Consider the following 24,714-nt stretch of genomic DNA (forward strand, 5'->3'; position numbering starts at 1 on the left):
TATTAAAGGAAAACAAACTTGCTTTAATAAAACCGTGCAAAACCGCTAAATTTTGAACGTAGTTAGAATTCGATTAAACTTGACCCAAACGTTGGTCTAGGCAACAGAATTTGTGTGGTAAATTTGCTAAGCATAATAATAACTACTAGTTTATATTAAAGGAAAACAAACTTGTTTTAATAAACCGTGCAAAACAACTAAATTTTGAACGTTCTCAAAATTCGACGAAACTTGACCCTAACGTTGGTCTAGACACAAGAATTTGTGTTGTTAATTTTCTAAGCGTAATAATAACTACAAGTCTATATAAAAGCGAAACAAACTTGATTTAATAAAATCGTGCAAATCAGCTTAATTTTGAACTTTCTCAGAACTCGACGAAACTTGACCAAAACGTTGATCTAGACCCAAAAATTTGTGTGGTAAATTTGCAAAGCGTAATAATAACTACAAGTTTGTATAAAAGGGAAACGAACATGATTCAATAAAACCATGCAAAACAATAAAATTTCGAACGTTCTCAGATGTTGACGAAACCTGACCCAGACGATAGTTTAGGCCCAAGAATTTGAGTGGTAAATTTGATAAGTGTATAACAACTACAAATTTGTATAAAAGGAAAATAAACATTGCTTTAATAAAACTGTGCAAAATAGCTCAATTTTTCCCAGAATTTGACAAAACTTGACACAAATGTTGGTCTTGACCCAATAATTTGTGTGGTAAATTTGGTAAGCGTAATAATAACTATAAGTTTGTATAAAAGCGAAACAAACTTGCTTTAATAAAACAGTGCAAAACAGCTAAATTTTGAACGTTCTCAAAATTCGACGAAAGTTGACCCAAATATTGGTCTTGAACCAAGAATTTGTGTTGTAAATTTGCTAAGCGTAATAATAACTACAAGTTTTTATAAAAGGGAAACAAACATTGGTTTAAAAAACCGTGCAAAAAACAGCTAAATTTTGAACGTTTTCTCAGAACTCGACAAAAATTGACCCAAACGTTGGTCTAGACACAAGAATTTGTGTGGTAAATTTGCTAAGCGTAATAATAACTACAAATTAGTATAAAAGGGAAACGAACTTGCTTTAATAAAACATTGCAAAACAACTAAATTTTGAACGTAGTCAGAATTCGATTAGACTTGACCCAAACATTAGTCTAGGCCCAAGAATTTGAGTGGTAAATTTGCTAAGCGTATAACAACTGCAAGTTTGCGTAAAAGGAAAGTAAACATTGCTTTAATAAAACTGTGCAAAACAACTAAATTTGTAACGTTATCAGAATTCGACGAAATTTGATCCAGACGTTGGTCTAGACCCATGAATTTGTGTGGTAAATTTGTTAAGCATAATAATAACTATAAGTTTGTCTAAAAGAAAAACGAACTTGCTTTTATAAAACCATGCAAAACAGCTAAATTTTCAACGTTCTCAGAATTCGACGAAACTTGACCAAAACGTTGATCTAGACCCAAAAATTTGTGTGGTAAATTTGCAAAGCGTAATAATAACTAGAAGTTTGTATAGGAAACAAACATTGCTTTTATAAAACCGTGCAAAACAGCTAAATTTTGAACATTCTCAGAATTCGACGATACTTGACCCAAACGTTGGTCTTGACCCAAGAATTTGTGTGGTAAATTTGCTAAACATAATAACAACTACAAGTTTGTAGAAAATGAAAACAAACTTGCTTTTATAAAACCGTGCAAAACACTTAAATTTGGAACATTCTCAGAATTCGACGAAATTTAACCCAAACGTTAATCTAGACACAAGAATTTGTGTGATAAATTTGCTAAGCATAATAATAACTACAAGTTTGTATTAAAGGAAAACAAACTTGCTTTAATAAAACCGTGCAAAATCGCTAAATTTTGAACGTAGTCAGAATTCGATTAAACTTCACCCAAACGTTGGTCTAGGCAACAGAATTTGTGTGGTAAATTTGCTAAGCATAATAATAACTACTAGTTTATATTAAAGGAAAACAAACTTGTTTTAATAAACCGTGCAAAACAACTAAATTTTGAACGTTCTCAAAATTCGACGAAACTTGACCCTAACGTTGGTCTAGACACAAGAATTTGTGTTGTTAATTTTCTAAGCGTAATAATAACTACAAGTCTATATAAAAGCGAAACAAACTTACTTTAATAAAACCGTGCAAATCAGCTAAATTTTGAACTTTCTCAGAATTCGACGAAACTTGACCAAAACATTGATCTAGACCCAAAAATTTGTGTGGTAAATTTGCAAAGCGTAATAATAACTACAAGTTTGTATAAAAGGAAAACGAACTTGATTCAATAAAACCATGCAAAACAATAAAATTTCGAACGTTCTCAGATGTCGACGAAACCTGACCCAGACGATAGTCTAGGCCCAAGAATTTGGGAAACAAATGCTTTAATAAAACAGTGCAAAACAGCTAAATTTTGAACGTTCTCAAAATTCGACGAAAGTTGACCCAAATGTTGGTCTTGAACCAAGAATTTGTGTTGTAAATTTGCTAAGCGTAATAATAACTACAAGTTTTTATAAAAAGAAAACAAACATTGGTTTAAAAACCCGTGCAAAAAACAGCTAAATTTTGAACGTTTTCTCAGAACTCGACAAAAATTGACCCAAACGTTGGTCTAGACACAACAATTTGTGTGGTAAATTTGCTAAGCGTAATAATAACTACAAATTAGTATAAAAGGGAAATGAACTTGCTTTAATAAAACATTGCAAAACAACTAAATTTTGAACGTAGTCAGAATTCGATTAGACTTGACCCAAACATTAGTCTAGGCCCAAGAATTTGAGTGGTAAATTTGCTAAGCGTATAACAACTGCAAGTTTGCGTAAAAGGAAAGTAAACATTGCTTTAATAAAACTGTGCAAAACAACTAAATTTGTAACGTTATCAGAATTCGACGAAACTTGATCCAAACGTTGGTCTAGACCCATGAATTTGTGCGGTAAATTTGTTAAGCATAATAATAACTATAAGTTTGTCTAAAAGAAAAACGAACTTGCTTTTATAAAACCATGCAAAACAACTAAATTTTCAACGTTCTCAGAATTCGACGAAACTTGACCCAAACGTTGGTCTTGACCCAAGAATTTGTGTGGCAAATTTGCTAAACATAATAACAACTACAAGTTTGTATAAAATGAAAACAAACTTGCTTTTATAAAACCGTGCAAAACTCTTAAATTTTGAACATTCTCAGAATTCGACGAAATTTAACCCAAACGTTAATCTAGACACAAGAATTTGTGTGATAAATTTGCTAAGCATAATAATAACTACAAGTTTGTATTAAAGGAAAACAAACTTGCTTTAATAAGACCGTGCAAAACCGCTAAATTTTGAACGTAGTCAGAATTCGATTAAACTGACCCAAACGTTGGTCTAGGCAACAGAATTTGTGTGGTAAATTTGCTAAGCATAATAATAACTACTAGTTTATATTAAAGGAAAACAAACTTATTTTAATAAACCGTGCAAAACAACTAAATTTTGAACGTTCTCAAAATTCGACGAAACTTGACCCTAACGTTGGTCTAGACACAAGAATTTGTGTTGTTAATTTTCTAAGCGTAATAATAACTACAAGTCTATATAAAAGCGAAACAAACTTGCTTTAATAAAACCGTGCAAATCAGCTAAATTTTGAACTTTCTCAGAATTCGACGAAACTTGACCAAAACGTTGATCTAGACCCAAAAATTTGTGTGGTAAATTTGCAAAGCGTAATAATAACTACAAGATTGTATAAAAGGGAAACGAACTTGATTCAATAAAACCATGCAAAACAATAAAATTTCGAACGTTCTCAGATGTCGACGAAACCTGACCCAGACGATAGTCTAGGCCCAAGAATTTGAGTGGTAAATTTGATAAATATATAACAACTACAAGTTTGTATAAAAGGAAAATAAACATTGCTTTAATAAAACTGTGCAAAACAACTCAATTATTCCCAGAATTTGACGAAACTTGACACAAATGTTGGTCTTGACCCAATAATTTGTGTGGTAAATTTGGTAAGCGTAATAATAACTATAAGTTTGTATAAAAGCGAAACAAACTTGCTTTAATAAAACAGTGCAAAACAGCTAAATTTTGAACGTTCTCAAAATTCGACGAAAGTTGACCCAAATGTTGGTCTTGAACCAAGAATTTGTGTTGTAAATTTGCTAAACGTAATAATAACTACAAGTTTTTATAAAAGGAAAACAAGCATTGGTTTAAAAAACCGTGCAAAAAACAGCTAAATTTTGAACGTTCTCAGAACTCGACAAAAATTGACCCAAACGTTGGTCTAGACACAAGAATTTGTGTGGTAAATTTGCTAAGCGTAATAATAACTACAAATTAGTATAAAAGGGAAACGAACTTGCTTTAATAAAACATTGCAAAACAACTAAATTTTGAACGTAGTCAGAATTCGATTAAACTTGACCCAAACGTTAGTCTAGGCCCAAGAATTTGAGTGGTAAATTTGCTAAGCGTATAACAACTGCAAGTTTGCGTAAAAGGAAAGTAAACATTGCTTTAATAAAACTGTGCAAAACAACTAAATTTGTAACGTTATCAGAATTCGACGAAACTTGATCCAAACGTTGGTCTAGACCCATGAATTTGTGTGGTAAATTTGTTAAGCATAATAATAACTATAAGTTTGTCTAAAAGAAAAACGAACTTGATTTTATAAAACCATGCAAAACAGCTAAATTTTCAACGTTCTCAGAATTCGACGAAACTTGACGCAAACGTTGGTCAAGGCTCTAGAATTTTTGAGGTAAATTTGCTAAGTGTACAATAACTACATGTATGTATAAAAGGGAAACAAACATTGCTTTTATAAAACCGTGCAAAACAGCTAAATTTTGAACATTCTCAGAATTCGACGAAACTTGACCGAAACGTTGGTCTTGACCCAAGAATTTGTGTGGCAAATTTGCTAAACATAATAACAACTACAAGTTTGTATAAAATGAAAACAAACTTGCTTTTATAAAACCGTGCAAAACTCTTAAATTTTGAACATTCTCAGAATTCGACGAAATTTAACCCAAACGTTAATCTAGACACAAGAATTTGTGTGATAAATTTGCTAAGCATAATAATAGCTACAAGTTTGTATTAAAGGAAAACAAACTTGCTTTAATAAAACCGTGCAAAACTGCTAAATTTTGAACGTAGTCAGAATTCGATTAAACTTGACCCAAATGTTAGTCTAGGCCCAAGAATTTGAGTGGTAAATTTGCTAAGCGTATAACAACTGCAAGTTTGCGTAAAAGGAAAGTAAACATTGCTTTAATAAAACTGTGCAAAACAACTAAATTTGTAACGTTATCAAAATTCGACGGAACTTGATCCAAACGTTGGTCTAGACACAAGAATTTGTGTTGTTAATTTTCTAAGCGTAATAATAACTACAAGTCTATATAAAAGCGAAACAAACTTGCTTTAATAAAACCGTGCAAATCAGCTAAATTTTGAACTTTCTCAGAATTCGACGAAACTTGACCAAAACGTTGATCTAGACCCAAAAATTTGTGTGGTAAATTTGCAAAGCGTAATAATAACTAGAAGTTTGTATAAAAGGGAAACGAACTTGATTCAATAAAACCATGCAAAACAAAAATTTCGAACGATCTCAGATGTCGACGAAACCTGACCCAGACGATAGTCTAGGCCCAAGAATTTGAGTGGTAAATTTGATAAGTATATAACAACTACAAGTTTGTATAAAAGGAAAATAAACATTGCTTTAATAAAACTGTGCAAAACAGCTAAATTTTTCCCAGAATTTGACGAAACTTGACACAAATGTTGGTCTTGACCCAATAATTTGTGTGGTAAATTTGGTAAGCGTAATAATAACAATAAATTTGTATAAAAGGGAAACAAACTTGATTTAATAAAACTTAGCAAAAAAGCTAAATTTTGAACGTTCTCAGAATTCGACGAAACTTAACCCAAACGTTAGTCTAGACATAAGAATTTGTGTGATAAATTTGCTAAGCATAATAATCACTAGAAGTTTGTGTTAAAGAAAAACAAACTTGCTTTAATAAAACTGTGCAAAACAGCTTAATTTTGAATTTAGTCAGAATTCGATTAAACTTGACCGAAACGTTGGTCTAGAGCACAGAATTTGTGTGGTAAATTTGCTAAGCATAATAATAACTACAAGTTTGTATTAAAGGAAAAGAAACTTGTTTTAATAAAACAGTGCAAAACAGTTAAATTTTGAACGTAGTAAGAATTCGACTGAACTTGACCCAAACGTTGGTCTACACCCAAGAATTTGTTTGGCAAATTTGCTTAGCTTAAAAATAACTACAAGTTTGTATATAAGGAAACGAACTTGCTTCAATAAAACCATGCAAAACAGCTAAATTTTGAATGTTCTAATAATTCGACGAAACTTGACCCAAACATTGGTCTAGGCCCAAGAATTTGTGTGGTAAATTTGCAAAGTGTATAATAACTACAAGTTTGTATAAAAGGGAAACAAACATTGCTTTAATAAAACCGTGCAAAACAGCTGAATTTTGAACGTTCTCAGAATTCGTCGATACTTGACCCAAACGTTGGTCTTGACCCAAGAATTTGTGTGGTAAATTTGCTAAGTGTAATAATAACTACTAGTTTTTATAAAATGGAAGCAAATTTTGCTTTAAAAAACCATGCAAAAAACAGCTAAATTTTGAACGTTCTCAGAATTCGACGAAAATTGACCCAAACGTTGGTCTAGACACAAGAATTTGTGTGGTGAATTTGCTAAGCGTAATAATACCTACAAATTAGTATAAAAGGGAAACAAACTTGCTTTAATAAAACAATGCAAAACAGCTAAAAAATTATGAACGTAGTCAGAATTCGATTAACTTGACCCAAATGTTGGTCTAGACCACAGAATTTGTATGGTAAATTTGTTAAGCATAATAATAACTACAAATTTGTTTTAAAGGGAAACAAACTTGCTTTAATAAAATCGTGCAAAACAGCTAAATTTTGAACGTTCTCAGAATTCGACGAAAGTTGACCCAACCGTTGGGCTAGACCACATAATTTGTATGGTAAATTTCTAAGCGTAATAATAACTAGAAGTTTGTATAAAAGGGAAACGAACTTGCTTCAATAAAACCATGCAAAAGAGCTAATTTTTGAACGTTCTTACAATTCAACGAAACTTGACGCAAATGTTGGTCTAGGCCCAAGAATTTGTGTGGTAAATTTGTTAAGCGTATAATAACTATAAGTTTGTATAAAAGGAAAACAAACATTGCTTTAACAAAACCGTGCAAAACAGTTAAAAAAATTTTGATCGTTCTCAGAATTCGACGAAACTTGACCCAAACATTGGTCTAGATCCAAGAATTTATGTGATATATCTTCTAAGCGTAATATTAACTACAAATTTGTATAAAAGGGAAACAAACATTGCTTTAATAAAACCGTGCAAAACAGCTAAATTTTTAACGTTCTCAGAATTTGACGAAACTTGACCCAAACGTTGGTTTTGACCTAGGAATTTGTGTGGTAAATTTGTTAAGAGCAATAATAACTACAAATTTGTGTAAAAGGAAAATAAACTTGCTTTAATAAAATCGTGCATAACATCTAAATTTTGAACGTTCTCGAAAATCGACGAAACTTGACCAAATGTTGGTCTAGACACAAGAATTTGTGTGATAAATTTGCTAAGCGTAATAATAACTACAACTCAATATAAAAGGCAAGCAAACTTGCTTTAATAAAACAGTGCAAAAATGCTAAAGTTTGAACGTTCTCAGAATTCGACGAAATTTGACCCAAACGATGGTCTACCCAAGAATTTGTGGGGAAAATTTGTTCAGTTTAATATTAACTACAAGTTTGCATAAAAAAGAAACCAACTTGCTTTAACAAAACAGTGCAAAATAGCTAAATTTTGAACGTTTTCAGAATTTGATTAAACTTGACCTAAACGATGGTCTAGACCACGGAATTCGTGTGGTAAATTTGCTAAGCATAATAATAACTACAAGTTTGTTATAAAGGGAAACAAACTTGTTTTAATAAAACCATGCAAAACAGCTAAATTTTGAACGTTCTCATAATTCGACGAAACTTGAGCCAAACGTTGGTCTAGAAACAAGAATTTGTGTAATTATAAGCGTAATAATAACTACAAGTCTGTATTAAAGTAAACAAATTTGCTTTAATAAAACAGTGCAAAACAACTCAATTTTGAACATTGTCAGAATTTGATTAAATTGGACCCAAACGTTGGTCTCGACCACTGAATTTGTGTGGCAAATTTTCTAAGCATAATAATGACTATAAGTTTGTAATAAAGGAAAACAAAATTGCTTTAATAAAACTGTGCAGAACAGCTAATTCTTGAACGTTCTCAGAATTCGACGAAACTTGACCGAAACGTTGGTCTAGGCCCAAGAATTTGTGTTGTAAATTTGCTAAGCGTAATAATAACTACAAGTCTGTATAAAAGGGAAACAAACTTGCTTTAATAAAACAGTGCAAAACAGCTAAAGTTTGAACATTCTCAAAATTCGACGAAACATGACCCAAACGTTGGTCTACGCCCAAGAATTTGTGTGATAAATTTGCTAAGCGTAATAATAAGTACAAATTTGTATAAAAGGGAACAAACCTTGCTTTAATAAAACAGTGCAACACATCTAAACTTTGAACGTTATCAGAATTCAATGAAATCTGACCCAAACGTTGGTCTAGACCCAAGAATTTGTATGGTAAAGTTTCTAGGCATAATAATAACTACAAGTCTGTATAAAAGGGAAACAATCTTTCTTTAAAAAAACAGTGCAAAACAGGTAAAGTTTGAACGTTCTTAGAATTCGACGAAGGTTGACCCAAACGTTGTCAGAATTCGATTAAACTTGACCCAAACATTGGCCTAGACCACAGAATTCGTCTGGTAAAATTTGCTAAGCATAATAATAACTACAAGTTTGTTATAAAGGGAAACAAACTTGTTTTAATAAAACCATGCAAAAAACCTAAATTTTGAACGTCATCAGAATTCGACGAAACTGGACCCAAACGTTTGTCCAGACACAAGAATTTGTGTGGTAAATTTTCTAAGCGTAATAATAACTAAAAGTTTGTATAAAAGAGAAATAAACTTGCTTTAATAAAACCGTGCAAAACAGCTAAATTTTGAACGTTCTCAAAAGTCGACGAAATCTGACCCAAACATTGGTTTTGACCTAGGAATTTGTGTGGTAAATTTGCTAAGAGTAATAATAACTACAAGTTTATGTAAAAGAAAAATAAACTTGCTTTAATAAAATCGTGCATAACAACTAAATCGTGCATAATAACTACAAGTAATAATAACTGAACGTTCTCAGAATTCGACGAAACTTGACCCAAATGTTGGTCTAGACACAACAATTTTTGTTATAAAATCTGCTAAGCGTAATAATACCTACAACTCTGTATAAAAGGGAAACAATGTTGCTTTAATAAAACAGTGCAAAAATGCTAAAGTTTGAAAGTTCTCAGAATTCTACGAAAATTGACCCAAATGTTGGTCTAACCCAAGAATTTGTGGGGAAAATTTGCTGAGTATAAAAATCACTACATGTTTGTATAAAAAGGAAACAGACTTGCTTTAACAAAATAGTGAAAAACAGCTAAATTTTGAACGTTTCCGAATTCGATTAAACTTGACCCAAACGATGGTCTAGACCACAGAATTCGTGTGGTAAATTTGCTAAGCATAATAATAACTACAAGCTTGTTATAAAGGGAAACAAAATTGTTTTAATAAAACCGTGCAAAACAGCTAAATTTTGAACGTTTTCAGAATTGGACGAAACTTTAGCCAAACGTTGGTTTAGACATAAGAATTTGTGTGATTAATTTCCTAAGCGTAATAATAACTACAAGTCTGTGTTAAAGGAAAATAAACTTGCTTTAATAAAACAGGGCAAAACAGCTAAATTTTGAACGTTGTCAGAATTCGATTAAACTGGACCGAAATGTTGGTCTAGACCACTGAATTTGTGTGGTAAATTTGCTAAGCATAATAAACAAACTTGCTTTAATAAAACCGTGCAGCACAGCTAAATTTTGAACGTAGTCAGAATTCGATTAAACTTGACCCAAACGTTGGTCTAGACCGCAGACTTTCTGTGGTAAATTTGCTAAGAATAATAATAACTACAAGTTTGTTATAAAGGGAAACAAACTTGGCCCAAATGTTGGTCTTGACCCAAGAATTTGTGTGGTAAATTTTCTAAAAGTAATAATAATTACAAGTTTGTGTAAAAGGGAAATAAACTTGCTTTAATAAAATCGTGAATAACAGCTAAATTTTGAAAGTTCTCAGAATTCGACGAAACATGACCCAAATGTTGGTCTAGACACAAGAATTTGTGTGATAAATTTGCTAAGTATAATAATAACTACAAGTTTATATTAGAGTAAAATAATCTTGCTTTAATAAAACCGTGCAAAACAGCTAAATTTTGAACGTAGTAAGAATTCGATTAAACTTGAACCAAAGGTTGGTCTACACCCAAGAATTTCTGTGGTAAATTTGCTAAGCTTAATAAGAACTACAAATTTGTATAAAAGAGAAACGAACTTGCTTCAATAAAATAATGCAAAACAGCTAAATTTTGTATGTTCTCAGAATTCGATTGAACTTGACCCAAACGTTGGTATAGGCCCAAGAATTAGTGTGGTAAATTTGCTAAGTGTATAACAACTACAAGTTTGTATAAAAGGGAAACAAACATTGCTTTAATAAAAACGTGCAAAACAGCTGAATTTTGAACGTTATCAGAATTCGTCGAAAGTTGACCCAAGAATTTGTGTGGTAAATTTGCTAAGTGTAATAATAACTACTAGTTTTTATAAAATGGAAGCAGACTTTGCTTTAAAAACCATGCAAAAAACAGCTAAATTTTGAACGTTCTCAGAATTCGACAAAAATTGACCCAAACGTTGGTCTAGACACAAGAATTCGTGTGGTGAATTTGCTAAGCGTAATAATACCTACAAATTAGTATAAAAGGGAAACAAACTTGCTTTAATAAAACAACGCAAACAGCTAAAAAATTATGAACGTAGTCAGAATTCGATTAAAACTTGACCCAAACGTTGGTCTTGACCACAGAATTTGTATGGTAAATTTGTTAAGCATAATAATAACTACAAATTTATTTTAAAGGGAAACAAACTTGCTTTAATAAAATCGTGCAAAACAGCTAAATTATGAACGTTCTCAGAATTCGATGAAAGTTGACCCAAACGTTGGTTTAGACCACAGAATTTGTATGGTAAATTTGCTAAGCGTAATAATAACTAGAAGTTTGTATAAAAGGGAAACGAACTTGCTTCATTAAAACCATGCAAAACAGCCAAGTTTTGAACGTTCTTAGAATTCAACGAAACTTGACGCAAACGTTGGTCTACGCCCAAGAATTTGTGTGGTAAATTTGCTATGCGTATAATAACTACAAGTTTGTATAAAAGGGAAACAAACATTGCTTTAATAAAACCGTGCAGAACAGTTAAAAATTTTGAACGTTCTTAGAATTCGACGAAACTTGATCCAAACATTGGTCTAGATCCAAGAATTTATGTGGTATATCTTCTAAGCGTAATATTAACTACAAATTTGTATAAAAGGGAAACAAACATTGCTTTAATAAACCGTGCAAAACAGCTAAATTTTGAACGTTCTCAGATTGTATAAAAGGGAAACAAACATTGCTTTAATAAACCGTGCAAAACAGCTAAATTTTGAACGTTCTCAGAATTTGACGAAACTTGACCCAAACATTGGTTTTGACTTAGGAATTTGTGTGGTAAATTTGCTAAAAGTAATAATAACTACAAATTTGGGTAAAAGGAAAATAAACTCGCTTTAATAAAATCGTGCATAAAAGCTAAATTTTGAACATTCTCGGAATTCGACGAAACTTGACCTAAATGTTGGTCTAGACATAAGAATTTGTGTGATAAATTTGCTAAGCGTAATAATAACTACAACTCTATATAAAAGGCAAGCAAACTTGCTTTAATAAAACAATGCAAAAATGCTAAAGTTTGAACGTTCTCAGAATTCAACGAAATTTGACCCAAGCGTTGGTCTACCCAAGAATTTGTGGGGAAAATTTGTTCAGTTTAATAATAACTACAAGTTTGCATAAAAAGGAAACCAACTTGCTTTAATAAAACAGTGCAAAACAGCTAAATTTTGAACGTTTTCAGAATTCGATTAAACTTGACCTAAACGATGGTCTAGACCATAGAATTCGTGTGGTAAATTTGCTAAGCATAATAATGACCACAAGTTTGTGTTAAAGGAAAGCAAACTTGCTTTAATAAAACCTTGCAAAACACCTGAATTTTGAACGTTCTCAGAATTCGACGAAACTTGACCCTAACGTTGATCTAGGCCCAAGAATTTGAGTGTTAAATTTTGCTAAGTATAATAATAACGACATGTTTGTATAAAAGGGAAACAAACATTGCTTTAATAAAACTGTGCAAAACAGCTAAACTTTGAACGTTCTCAGAATTCGACGAAACTTAACCCAAATGTTGGCCTTGACCCAAGAATTTGTGTGGTAGATTTGCTAAGCATAATAATAACAACAAGTTTGCATAAAAGGGAAAAAAATCTTGCTTTAATAAAACCGTGCAAAACAGCTAAATTTTGAACGTTCTCAGAATTCGATGAAAGTTCACCCAAACGTTAGACTAGACACAAGAATTTGTGTGATAAATTTGCTAACCATAACAATAACTAAAAGTTTGTATTAAGAAAAAATAAACTTGCTTTGATAAAACCGTGCAAAACAGCTAAATTTTGTCTTGACCACTGAATTTGTGTGGTGAATTTGCTAAGCATAATAATAACTACAAGTTTGTATTGAAGGAAAACAAACTTGCTTTAATAAAACAGTGCAAAACAGTTAAATTTTGAACGTAGTAAGAATTCGATTGAACTTGACCCAAACGTTTGTCTACACCGAAGAATTTGTGTGGTAAATTTGCTAAGCATACCAATAACTACAAGTTTGTATAGAAGGAAAACGAACTTGTTTCAATAAAACCATGCAAAACAGCTAAATTTTGAACATTCTTATAATTCGACGAAACTTGACCCAAACGTTGGTTTAGGCCTAAGAATTTGTGTGGTAAATTTGCTAAGTGTATAATAGCTACAAGTTTGTATAAAAGGGAAACAAACATTGCTTTAATAAAATCGTGCAAAACAGCTGAATTTTGAACATTCTCAGAATTCGTCGAAACTTGACCCAAAGGTTGCTCTTGACCCAAGAATTTGTGTGGGAAATTTGCTAAACGTAATAATAACTACAAGTTTGTATAAAAGGGAAACAAACTTGCTTTCATAAAACCATGCAAATCTGCTAAATTTTGAACGTTCTCAGAATTCGACAAAATTTAACCCAAACGATAGTCTAGACACAAGAATTTGTGTGATAAATTTGCTAAGCATAATATTAACTACAACTTTGTATTAAAGGAAAACGAAATTGCTTTAATAAAACCGTGCAAAACAGCTAATCTTGAACGTAGTTAGAATTCGATTAAACTTGACCCAAACGTTGGTCTAGACAACAGAATTTGTGTGGTAAATTTGCTAAGCATAATAATAACTACAAGTTTGTATTAAAGGAAAACAAACTTGCTTTAATAAACCGTGCAAAACATCGAAATTTTGAACGTTCTCATAATTCGACGAACCTAACGTTGGTCTAGACACAAGAATTTGTGGGGTTAATTTTCTAATCGTAATAATAACTACAATTTTGTATAAAAGGGAAACAAACTTGCTTTAATAAAACAGTGCAAAACAGCTAAATTTTCAACGTTGTAAGAATTCGATTAAACTTGACCCAAATGTTGGTCTAGACCACAGAATTTGTGTGGTAAATTTGCTAAGCATAATAATATCTACAAGTTTGTATTAAAGTGAAACAAACTTTGTTTAATAAAACCGTACAGAATAGCTAAATTTTGAACGTTCTCAGAAGTCAACGAACCTTGACCCAAACGTTGGTCTAAACACAAGAATTTGTGTGGTTAATTTTCTAAGCGTAATAATAAGTACAAGTCTGTATAAAAGGGAAACAAACTTGCTTTAATAAAACCTTGCAAAATAGCTAAATTTTGAACGTTCTCAAAATTCAATGAAACTTGATCCAAACCTTGGTCTAGACCCAAGAATTTGTTTGGTAAATTTGTTAAGCGTAATAATAACTATAAATTTATCTAAAAGGGAAACGAACATGCTCCAATAAAACTATGCAAAGCAACTAAATTTTGAATGTTCTCAGAATTTGACGAAACTTGACCCTAACGTTGATCTACAAGTTTGTATAAAAGGGTAAATTTGTATAAAAGAGTAAATTTGTATAAAAGGGTAAATTTGAATGGTAAAGTTAAAGGGAAACAAACATTGCTTTAAGAAAACTGTGCAAAACAGCTAAACTTTGAACGATCTCAGAATTCGATGAAACTTGACCCAAATGTTGGCCTTGACCCAAGAATTTGTGTGGTAGATTTGTTAAGCATAATAATAACAACAAGTTTGTATAAAAGAGAAACAAACATGGTTTAATAAAACCGTGCAAAACAGCTAAATTTTGAACGTTCTCAGAATTCGACAAAACTTAACCCAAACGTTAGTCTAGACACAAGAATTTGTGTGATAAATTTGCTAAGCATAATAATAACTAAAAGTTTGTATTAAAGAAAAATAAACTTGCTTTATAAAACCGTGCATAACAACTAAATTTTGAATGTAGTCAGAATTCGATTAAACTTGACCGGAACGTGTGTGTACAACACAGAAATTATGTGGTAAATTTGCTAAGCATAATAATAACTATAAGTTAGTATTAAAGGAAAACAAACTTGCTTTAATAAAACAGTGCAAAACAGTTAAATTTTGAACGTAGAAAGAATTCGATTGAACTTGACCCAAACGTTGGTCTAAACCGAAAAATTTGTATAGAAGGGAAATGAACTTGATTCAATAAAACCATGCAAAACAGCTAAATTTTTAACGTTCTCATAATTCGACAAAACTTCATGCAAACGTTGGTCAAGGCTCAAAAATTTGTGAGGTAAATTTGCTAAGTGTACAATAACTACATGTATGTATAAAAGGGAAACAAACATTGCTTTTATAAAACCGTGCAAAACAGCTAAATTTTGAACATTCTCAGAATTCGACGAAACTTGACCCAAACGTTGGTCTTGACCCAAACGTTGGTCTTGACCCAAGAATTTGTGTGGCAAATTTGCTAAACATAATAACAACTACAAGTTTGTATAAAATGAAAACAAACTTGCTTTTATAAAACCATGCAAAACTCTTAAATTTTGAACATTCTCATAATTCGACGAAATTTAACCAAAACGTTAATCTAGACACAAGAATTTGTGTGATAAATTTGCTAAGCATAATAATAACTACAAGTTTGTATTAAAGGAAAACAAACTTGCTTTAATAAAACCGTGCAAAACCTCTAAATTTTGAACGTAGTCAGAATTCGATTAAACTTGACCCAAACGTTCGTCTAGACAACAGAATTTGTGTGGTAAATTTGCTAAACATAATAATAACTACTAGTTTATATTAAAGGAAAACAAACTTGTTTTAATAAACCGTGCAAAACAACTAAATTTTGAACGTTATCAGAATTTGACGAAACTTGACCCTAACGTTGGTCCAGACACAAGAATTTGTGTTGTTAATTTTCTAAGCGTAATAATAACTACAAGTCTATAGAAAAACGAAACAAACTTGCTTTAATAAAACCGTGCAAATCAGCTAAATTTTGAACTTTCTCAGAATTCGACGAAACTTGACCAAAACGTTGATCTAGACCCAAAAATTTGTGTGGTAAATTTCCAAAGCGTAATAATAACTACAAGTTTGTATAAAAGGAAAACGAACTTGATTCAATAAAACCATGCAAAACAATAAAATTTCGAACGTTCTCAGATGTCGACGAAACCTGACCCAGACGATAGTCTAGGCCCAAGAATTTGAGTGGTAAATTTGATAAGTATATAACAACTACAAGTTTGTATAAAAGGAAAATAAACATTACTTTAATAAAACTGTGCAAAACAGCTAAATGTTTCCCAGAATTTGACGAAACTTGACACAAATGTTGGTCTTGACCCAATAATTTGTGTGGTAAATTTGGTAAGCGTAATAATAACTATAAGTTTGTATAAAAGCGAAACAAACTTGCTTTAATAAAACAGTGCAAAACAGCTAAATTTAACAGTGCAACTAAATTTTGAACGTTCTCAAAATTCGACGAAAGTTGACCCAAATGTTGGTCTTGAACCAAGAATTTGTGTTGTAAATTTGCTAAGCGTAATAATAACTACAAGTTTTTATAAAAGGGAAACAAACATTGGTTTAAAAAACCTTGCAAAAAACAGCTAAATTTTGAACGTTCCCAGAACTCGACAAAAATTGACCCAAACGTTGGTCTAGACACAAGAATTTGTGTGGAAAATTTGCTAAGCGTAATAATAACTACAAATTAGTATAAAAGGGAAACGAACTTGCTTTAATAAAACATTGCAAAACAACTGAATTTTGAACGTAGTCAAAATTCGATTAAACTTGACCCAAACGTTAGTCTAGGCCCAAGAATTTGAGTGATAAATTTGCTAAGCGTATAACAACTGCAAGTTTGCGTAAAAGGAAAGTAAACATTGCTTTAATAAAACTGTGCAAAACAACTAAATTTTGAACGTTATCAGAATTCGACGAAACTAGATCCAAACGTTGGTCTAGACCCATGAATTTGTGTGGTAAATTTGTTAAGCATAATAATAACTATAAGTTTGTCTAAAAGAAAAACAAACTTGCTTTTATAAAATCATGCCAAAACAGCTAAATTTTCAACATTCTCAGAATTCGACGAAACTTGACGCAAACGTTGGTCAAGGCTCAAGAATTTGTGAGCTAAATTTGCTAAGTGTACAATAACTACATGTATGTATAAAAGGGAAACAAACGTTGCTTTTATAAAACTGTGCAAAATAGCTAAATTTTGAACATTCTCAGAATTCGACGAAACTTGACCCAAACGTTGGTCTTGACCCAAGAATTTCTGTGGTTAATTTGCTAAACATAATAACAACTACAAGTTTGTATAAAATGAAAACAAACTTGCTTTTATAAAACCGTGCATAAAATGAAAACAAACTTGCTTTTATAAAACCGTGCAAAACTCTTAAATTTTGAACATTCTCAGAATTCGGCGAAATTTAACCCAAACGTTAATCTAGACACAAGAATTTGTGTGATAAATATGCTAAGCATAATAATAATTACAAGTTTGTATTAAAGGAAAACAAACTTGCTTTAATAAAACCGTGCAAAACCGCTAAATTTTGAACGTAGTCAGAATTCGATTAAACTTGACCCAAACGTTGGTCTAGACAACAGAATTTGTGTGCTAAATTTGCTAAGCATAATAATAACTACTAGTTTATATTAAAGGAAAACAAACTTCTAGACACAGAATTTGTGTGGTAAATTTGCTAAGCATAATAATAACTACTAGTTTATATTAAAGGAAAACAAACTTGTTTTAATAAACCGTGCAAAACAACTAAATTTTGAACGTTCTCAAAATTCGACGAAACTTCACCCTAACGTTGGTCTAGACACAAGAATTTGTGTTATTAATTTTCTAAGCGTAATAATAACTACAAGTCTATATAAAAGCGAAACAAACTTGCTTTAATAAAACCGTTAATAACTACAAGTCTATATAAAAGCGAAACAAACTTGCTTTAATAAAACCGTGCAAATCAGCTCAATTTTGAACTTCCTCAGAATTCGACGAAACTTGACCAAAATGTTGATCTAGACCCAAAAATTTGTGTGGTAAATTTGCAAAGCGTAATAATAACAACAAGTTTGTATAAAAGGGAAACGAACTTGATTCAATAAAATCATGCAAAACAATAAAATTTCGAACGTTCTCAGATGTCGACGAAACCTGACCCAGACGATAGTCTAGGCCCAAGAATTTGAGTGGTAAATTTGATAAGTATATAACAACTACAAGTTTGTATAAAAGGAAAATAAACATTGCTTTAATAAAACTGTGCAAAATAGCTAAATTTTTTCCAGAATTTGACGGAACTTGACACAAATGTTGGTATTGACCCAATAATTTGTGTGGTAAATTTGATAAGCGTAATAATAACTATAAGTTTGTATAAAAGGGAAACAAACTTGCTTTAATAAAACAGTGCAAAACAGCTAAATTTTGAACGTTCTCAGAATTCAACGAAAGTTGACCCAAATGTTTGTCTAGAGCATAGAATTTCTGTGGTAAATTTGCTAAGCATAATAATAACTACAATTTTGTATTAAAGAAAAACAAACTTGCTTTAATAAAATCATGCAAAACACCTAAAATTTGAACGTAGTCAGAATTCGATTAAACTTGACCCAAACGTTGCTCTAGACCACTGAATTTGTGTGGTACATTTACTAAGCATAATAATACTTACAAGTTTGTATTAAAGGAAAACAAACTTGCTTTAATAAAATCGTGCAAAACATCTAAACATTGAACGTTCTAAGAATTCGACGAAACTTGATGCAAATGTTGGCCTTGACCCAAGAATTTGTGTGGGAGATTTTCTAAGCGTAATAATAATAATAAATTTGTATAAAAGGGAAACAAACTTGATTTAATAAAACTTTGCAAAAAAGCTAAATTTTGAACGTTCTCAGAATTCGACGAAACTTAACCCAAACGTTAGTCTAGACATAAGAATTTGTGAGATAAATTTGCTAAGCATAATAATAACTAGAAGTTTGTGTTAAAGAAAAACAAACTTGCTTTAATAAAATTGTGCAAAACAGCTTAATTTTGAATGTAGTCAGAATTCGATTAAACTTGACCGAAACGTTGGTCTAGAGCACAGAATTTGTGTGGTAAATTTGCTAAGCATAATAATAACTACAAGTTTGTATTAAAGGAAAAGAAACTTCCTTTAATAAAAAAGTGCAAAATAGTTAAATTTTGAACGTAGTAAGAATTCGACTGAACTTGACCCAAACGTTGGTCTACACCCAAGTTTGCTAAGCTTAAAAATAACTACAAGTTTGTATATAAGGAAACGAACTTGCTTCAATAAAACCATGCAAAACAGCTAAATTTTGAATGTTCTAATAATTCGACGAAACTTGACCCAAACATTGGTCTATGCCCAAGAATTTGGTCTACCCAAGAATTTGGGGGGAAAATTTGTTCAGTTTAATAATAATTACAAGTTTGCATAAAAAGGAAACCAACTTGCTTTAAGAAAAACAGTGCAAAACAGCTAAATTTTGAACGTTTTCAGAATTTGATTAAACTTGACCTAAACGATGGTCTAGACCACGGAATTCGTGTGGTAAATTTGCTAAGCATAATAATAACTACAAGTTTGTTATAAAGGGAAACAAACTTGTTTTAATAAAACCATGCAAAACAGCTAAATTTTGAACGTTCTCAGAATTGAATTCGACGTGACCCAAACGTTGGTCTAGACCACAAATTAGTATAAAAGGGAAACAAACTTGCTTTAATAAAACAATGCAAAACAGCTAAAAAATTATGAACGTAGTAAGAATTCGATTAAACTTGACCCAAATGTTGGTCTAGACCACAAAATTTGTATGGTAAATTTGTTAAGCATAATAATAACTACAAATTTGTTTTAAAGGGAAACAAACTTGCTTTAATAAAATCGTGCAAAACAGCTAAATTTTGAACGTTCTCAGAATTCGACGAAAGTTGACCCAACCGTTGGTCTAGACCACAGAATTTGTATGGTAATTTCTATGCGTAATAATAACTAGAAGTTTGTATAAAAGGGAAACGAACTTGCTTCAATAAAACCATGCAAAACAGCTAATTTTTGAACGTTCTTACAATTCAACGAAACTTGACGCAAACGTTGGTCTAGGCCCAAGAATTTGTGTGGTAAATTTGTTAAGCGTATAATAACTACAAGTTTGTATAAAAGGAAAACAAGCATTGCTTTAATAAAACCGTACAAAACAGTTAAAAATTTTGATCGATCTCAGAATTCGACGAAACTTGACCCAAACATTGGTCTAGATCCAAGAATTTATGTGATATATCTTCTTAGCGTAATATTAACTACAAATTTGTATAAAAGGGAAACAAACATTGCTTTAATAAAACCGTGCAAAACAACTAAATTTTTAACGTTCTCAGAATTTGACGAAATTGACCCAAACGTTGGTTTTGACCTAGGAATTTGTGTGGTAAATTTGCTAAGAGCAATAATAACTACAAATTTGTGTAAAAGGAAAATAAACTTGCTTTAATAAAATCGTGCATAATAGCTAAATTTTGAACGTTCTCGGAAATCGACCAAACTTGACCAAATGTTGGTCTAGACACAAGAATTTGTGTGATAAATTTGCTAAGCGTAATAATAACTACAACTCTATATAAAAGGAAAGCAAACTTGGTTTAATAAAACAGTGCAAAAATGCTAAAGTTTGAACATTCTCAGAATTCGACGAAATTTGACCCAAACGATGGTCTACCCAAGAATTTGTGGGGAAAATTTGTTCAGTTTAATAATAATTACAAGTTTGCATAAAAAGGAAACCAACTTGCTTTAAGAAAACAGTGCAAAACAGCTAAATTTTGAACGTTTTCAGAATTTGATTAAACTTGACCTAAACGATGGTCTAGACCACGGAATTCGTGTGGTAAATTTGCTAAGCATAATAATAACTACAAGTTTGTTATAAAGGGAAACAAACTTGTTTTAATAAAACCATGCAAAACAGCTAAATTTTGAACGTTCTCATAATTCGACGAAACTTGAGCCAAACGTTGGTCTACACCCAAGTTTGCTAAGCTTAAAAATAACTACAAGTTTGTATATAAGGAAACGAACTTGCTTCAATAAAACCATGCAAAACAGCTAAATTTTGAATGTTCTAATAATTCGACGAAACTTGACCCAAACATGGGTCTAAGGCCAAGAGTTTGTGTGGTAAATTTGCTAAGTGTATAATAACTACAAGTTTGTAAAAAAGGGAAACAAACATTGCTTTAATAAAACCGTGCAAAACAGCTGAATTTTGAACGTTCTCAGAATTCGTCGATACTTTACCCAAACGTTGGTCTTGACCCAAGAATTTGTGTGGTAAATTTGCTAAGTGTAATAATAACTACTAGTTTTTATAAAATGGAAGCAAATTTTGCTTTAAAAAACAATGCAAAAAACAGCTAAATTTTGAACGTTATCAGAATTCGACGAAAATTGACCCAAACGTTGGTCTAGACCACAAATTAGTATAAAAGGAAAACAAACTTGCTTTAATAAAACAATGCAAAACAGCTAAAAAATTATGAACGTAGTAAGAATTCGATTAAACTTGACCCAAATGTTGGTCTAGACCACAGAATATGTATGGTAAATTTGTTAAGCATAATAATAACTACAAATTTGTTTTAAAGGGAAACAAACTTGCTTTAATAAAATCGTGCAAAACAGCTAAATTTTGAACGTTCTCAGAATTCGACGAAAGTTGACCCAACCGTTGGTCTAGACCACAGAATTTGTATGGTAATTTCTATGCGTAATAATAACTAGAAGTTTGTATAAAAGGGAAACGAACTTGCTTCAATAAAACCATGCAAAACAGCTAATTTTTGAACGTTCTTACAATTCAACGAAACTTGACGCAAACGTTGGTCTAGGCCCAAGAATTTGTGTGGTAAATTTGTTAAGCGTATAATAACTACATGTTTGTATAAAAGGAAAACAAGCATTGCTTTAATAAAACCGTACAAAACAGTTAAAAATTTTGATCGATCTCAGAATTCGACGAAACTTGACCCAAACATTGGTCTAGATCCAAGAATTTATGTGATATATCTTCTAAGCGTAATATTAACTACAAATTTGTATAAAAGGGAAACAAACATTGCTTTAATAAAACCGTGCAAAACAACTAAATTTTTAACGTTCTCAGAATTTGACGAAATTGACCCAAACGTTGGTTTTGACCTAGGAATTTGTGTGGTAAATTTGCTAAGAGCAATAATAACTACAAATTTGTGTAAAAGGAAAATAAACTTGCTTTAATAAAATCGTGCATAATAGCTAAATTTTGAACGTTCTCGGAAATCGACCAAACTTGACCAAATGTTGGTCTAGACACAAGAATTTGTGTGATAAATTTGCTAAGCGTAATAATAACTACAACTCTATATAAAAGGAAAGCAAACTTGGTTTAATAAAATAGTGCAAAAATGCTAAAGTTTGAACATTCTCAGAATTCGACGAAATTTGACCCAAACGATGGTCTACCCAAGAATTTGGGGGGAAAATTTGTTCAGTTCGTTGGTCTAGACCACAAATTAGTATAAAAGGGAAACAAACTTGCTTTAATAAAACAATGCAAAACAGCTATAAAATTATGAACGTAGTAAGAATTCGATTAAACTTGACCCAAATGTTGGTCTAGACCACAGAATTTGTATGGTAAATTTATTAAGCATAATAATAACTACAAATTTGTTTTAAAGGGAAACAAACTTGCTTTAATAAAATCGTGCAAAACAGCTAAATTTTGAACGTTCTCAGAATTCGACGAAAGTTGACCTAACCGTTGGTCTAGACCACAGAATTTGTATGGTAAATTTCTAAGCGTAATAATAACTAGAAGTTTCTATAAAAGGGAAACGAACTTGCTTCAATAAAACCATGCAAAACAGCTAATTTTTGAACGTTCTTACAATTCAACGAAACTTGACGCAAACGTTGGTCTAGGCCCAAGAATTTGTGTGGTAAATTTGTTAAGTGTATAATAACTACAAGTTTGTATAGAAGGAAAACAAGCATTGCTTTAATAAAACCGTGCAAAACAGTTAAAAATTTTGATCGTTCTCAGAATTCGACGAAACTTGACCCAAACATTGGTCTAGATCCAAGAATTTATGTGATATATCTTCTAAGCGTAATATTAACTACAAATTTGTATAAAAGGGAAACAAATATTGCTTTAATAAAACCGTGCAAAACAACTAAATTTTTAACGTTCTCAGAATTTGACGAAACTTGACCCAAACGTTGGTTTTGACCTAGGAATTTGTATGGTAAATTTGCTAAGAGCAATAATAACTACAAATTTGTGTAAAAGGAAAATAAACTTGCTTTAATAAAATCGTGCATAACAGCTAAATTTTGAACGTTCTCGGAAATCGACCAAACTTGACCAAATGTTGGTCTAGACACAAGAATTTGTGTGATAAATTTGCTAAGCGTAATAATAACTACAACTCTATATAAAAGGAAAGCAAACTTGGTTTAATAAAACAGTGCAAAAATGCTAAAGTTTGAACGTTCTCAGAATTCGACGAAATTTGACCCAAACGATGGTCTACCCAAGAATTTGGGGGGAAAATTTGTTCAGTTTAATAATAACTACAAGTTTGCATAAAAAGGAAACCAACTTGCTTTAAGAAAAGGTTGACCCAAACGTTGTCAAAATTCGATTAAACTTGACCCAAACGTTGGCCTAGACCAGAGAATTCGTCTGGTAAAATTTGTTAAGCATAATAATAACTACAAGTTTGTTATAAAGGGAAACAAACTTGTTTTAATAAAACCATGCAAAAAAGCTAAATTTTGAACGTTCTCAGAATTCGACGAAACTCGACCCAAACGTTTGTCCAGACACAAGAATTTGTGTGGTAAATTTGCTAAGCGTAATAATAACTACAAGTTTGTATAAAAGAGAAACAAACTTGCTTTAATAAAACCGTGCAAAACAGCTAAATTTTGAACGTTCTCAAAAGTCGATGAAATTTGACCCAAACATAGGTTTTGACCTAGGAATTTGTGTGGTAAATTTGCTAAGAGCAATAATAACTACAAATTTGTGTAAAAGGAAAATAAACTTGCTTTAATAAAATCGTGCATAATAGCTAAATTTTGAACGTTCTCGGAAATCGACCAAACTTGACCAAATGTTGGTCTAGACACAAGAATTTGTGTGATAAATTTGCTAAGCGTAATAATAACTACAACTCTATATAAAAGGCAAGCAAACTTGGTTTAATAAAACAGTGCAAAAATGCTAAAGTTTGAACGTTCTCAGAATTCGACGAAATTTGACCCAAACGATGGTCTACCCAAGAATTTGGGGGGAAAATTTGTTCAGTTTAATAATAATTACAAGTTTGCATAAAAAGGAAACCAACTTGCTTTAAGAAAAACAGTGCAAAACAGCTAAATTTTGAACGTTTTCAGAATTTGATTAAACTTGACCTAAACGATGGTCTAGACCACGGAATTCGTGTGGTAAATTTGCTAAGCATAATAATAACTACAAGTTTGTTATAAAGGGAAACAAACTTGTTTTAATAAAACCATGCAAAACAGCTAAATTTTGAACGTTCTCATAATTCGACGAAACTTGAGCCAAACGTTGGTCTAGAAACAAGAATTTGTGTGATTATAAGCGTAATAATAACTACAAGTCTGTATTAAAGGGAAACAAATTTGCTTTAATAAAACAGTGCAAAACAACTAAATTTTGAACATTGTCAGAATTCGATTAAATTGGACCCAAACGTTGGTCTCGACCACTGAATT

Source organism: Sesamum indicum, unplaced genomic scaffold (assembly GCF_000512975.1).
Source record: "Sesamum indicum cultivar Zhongzhi No. 13 unplaced genomic scaffold, S_indicum_v1.0 scaffold00235, whole genome shotgun sequence".
Classification (NCBI taxonomy): Eukaryota; Viridiplantae; Streptophyta; class Magnoliopsida; order Lamiales; family Pedaliaceae; genus Sesamum; species Sesamum indicum.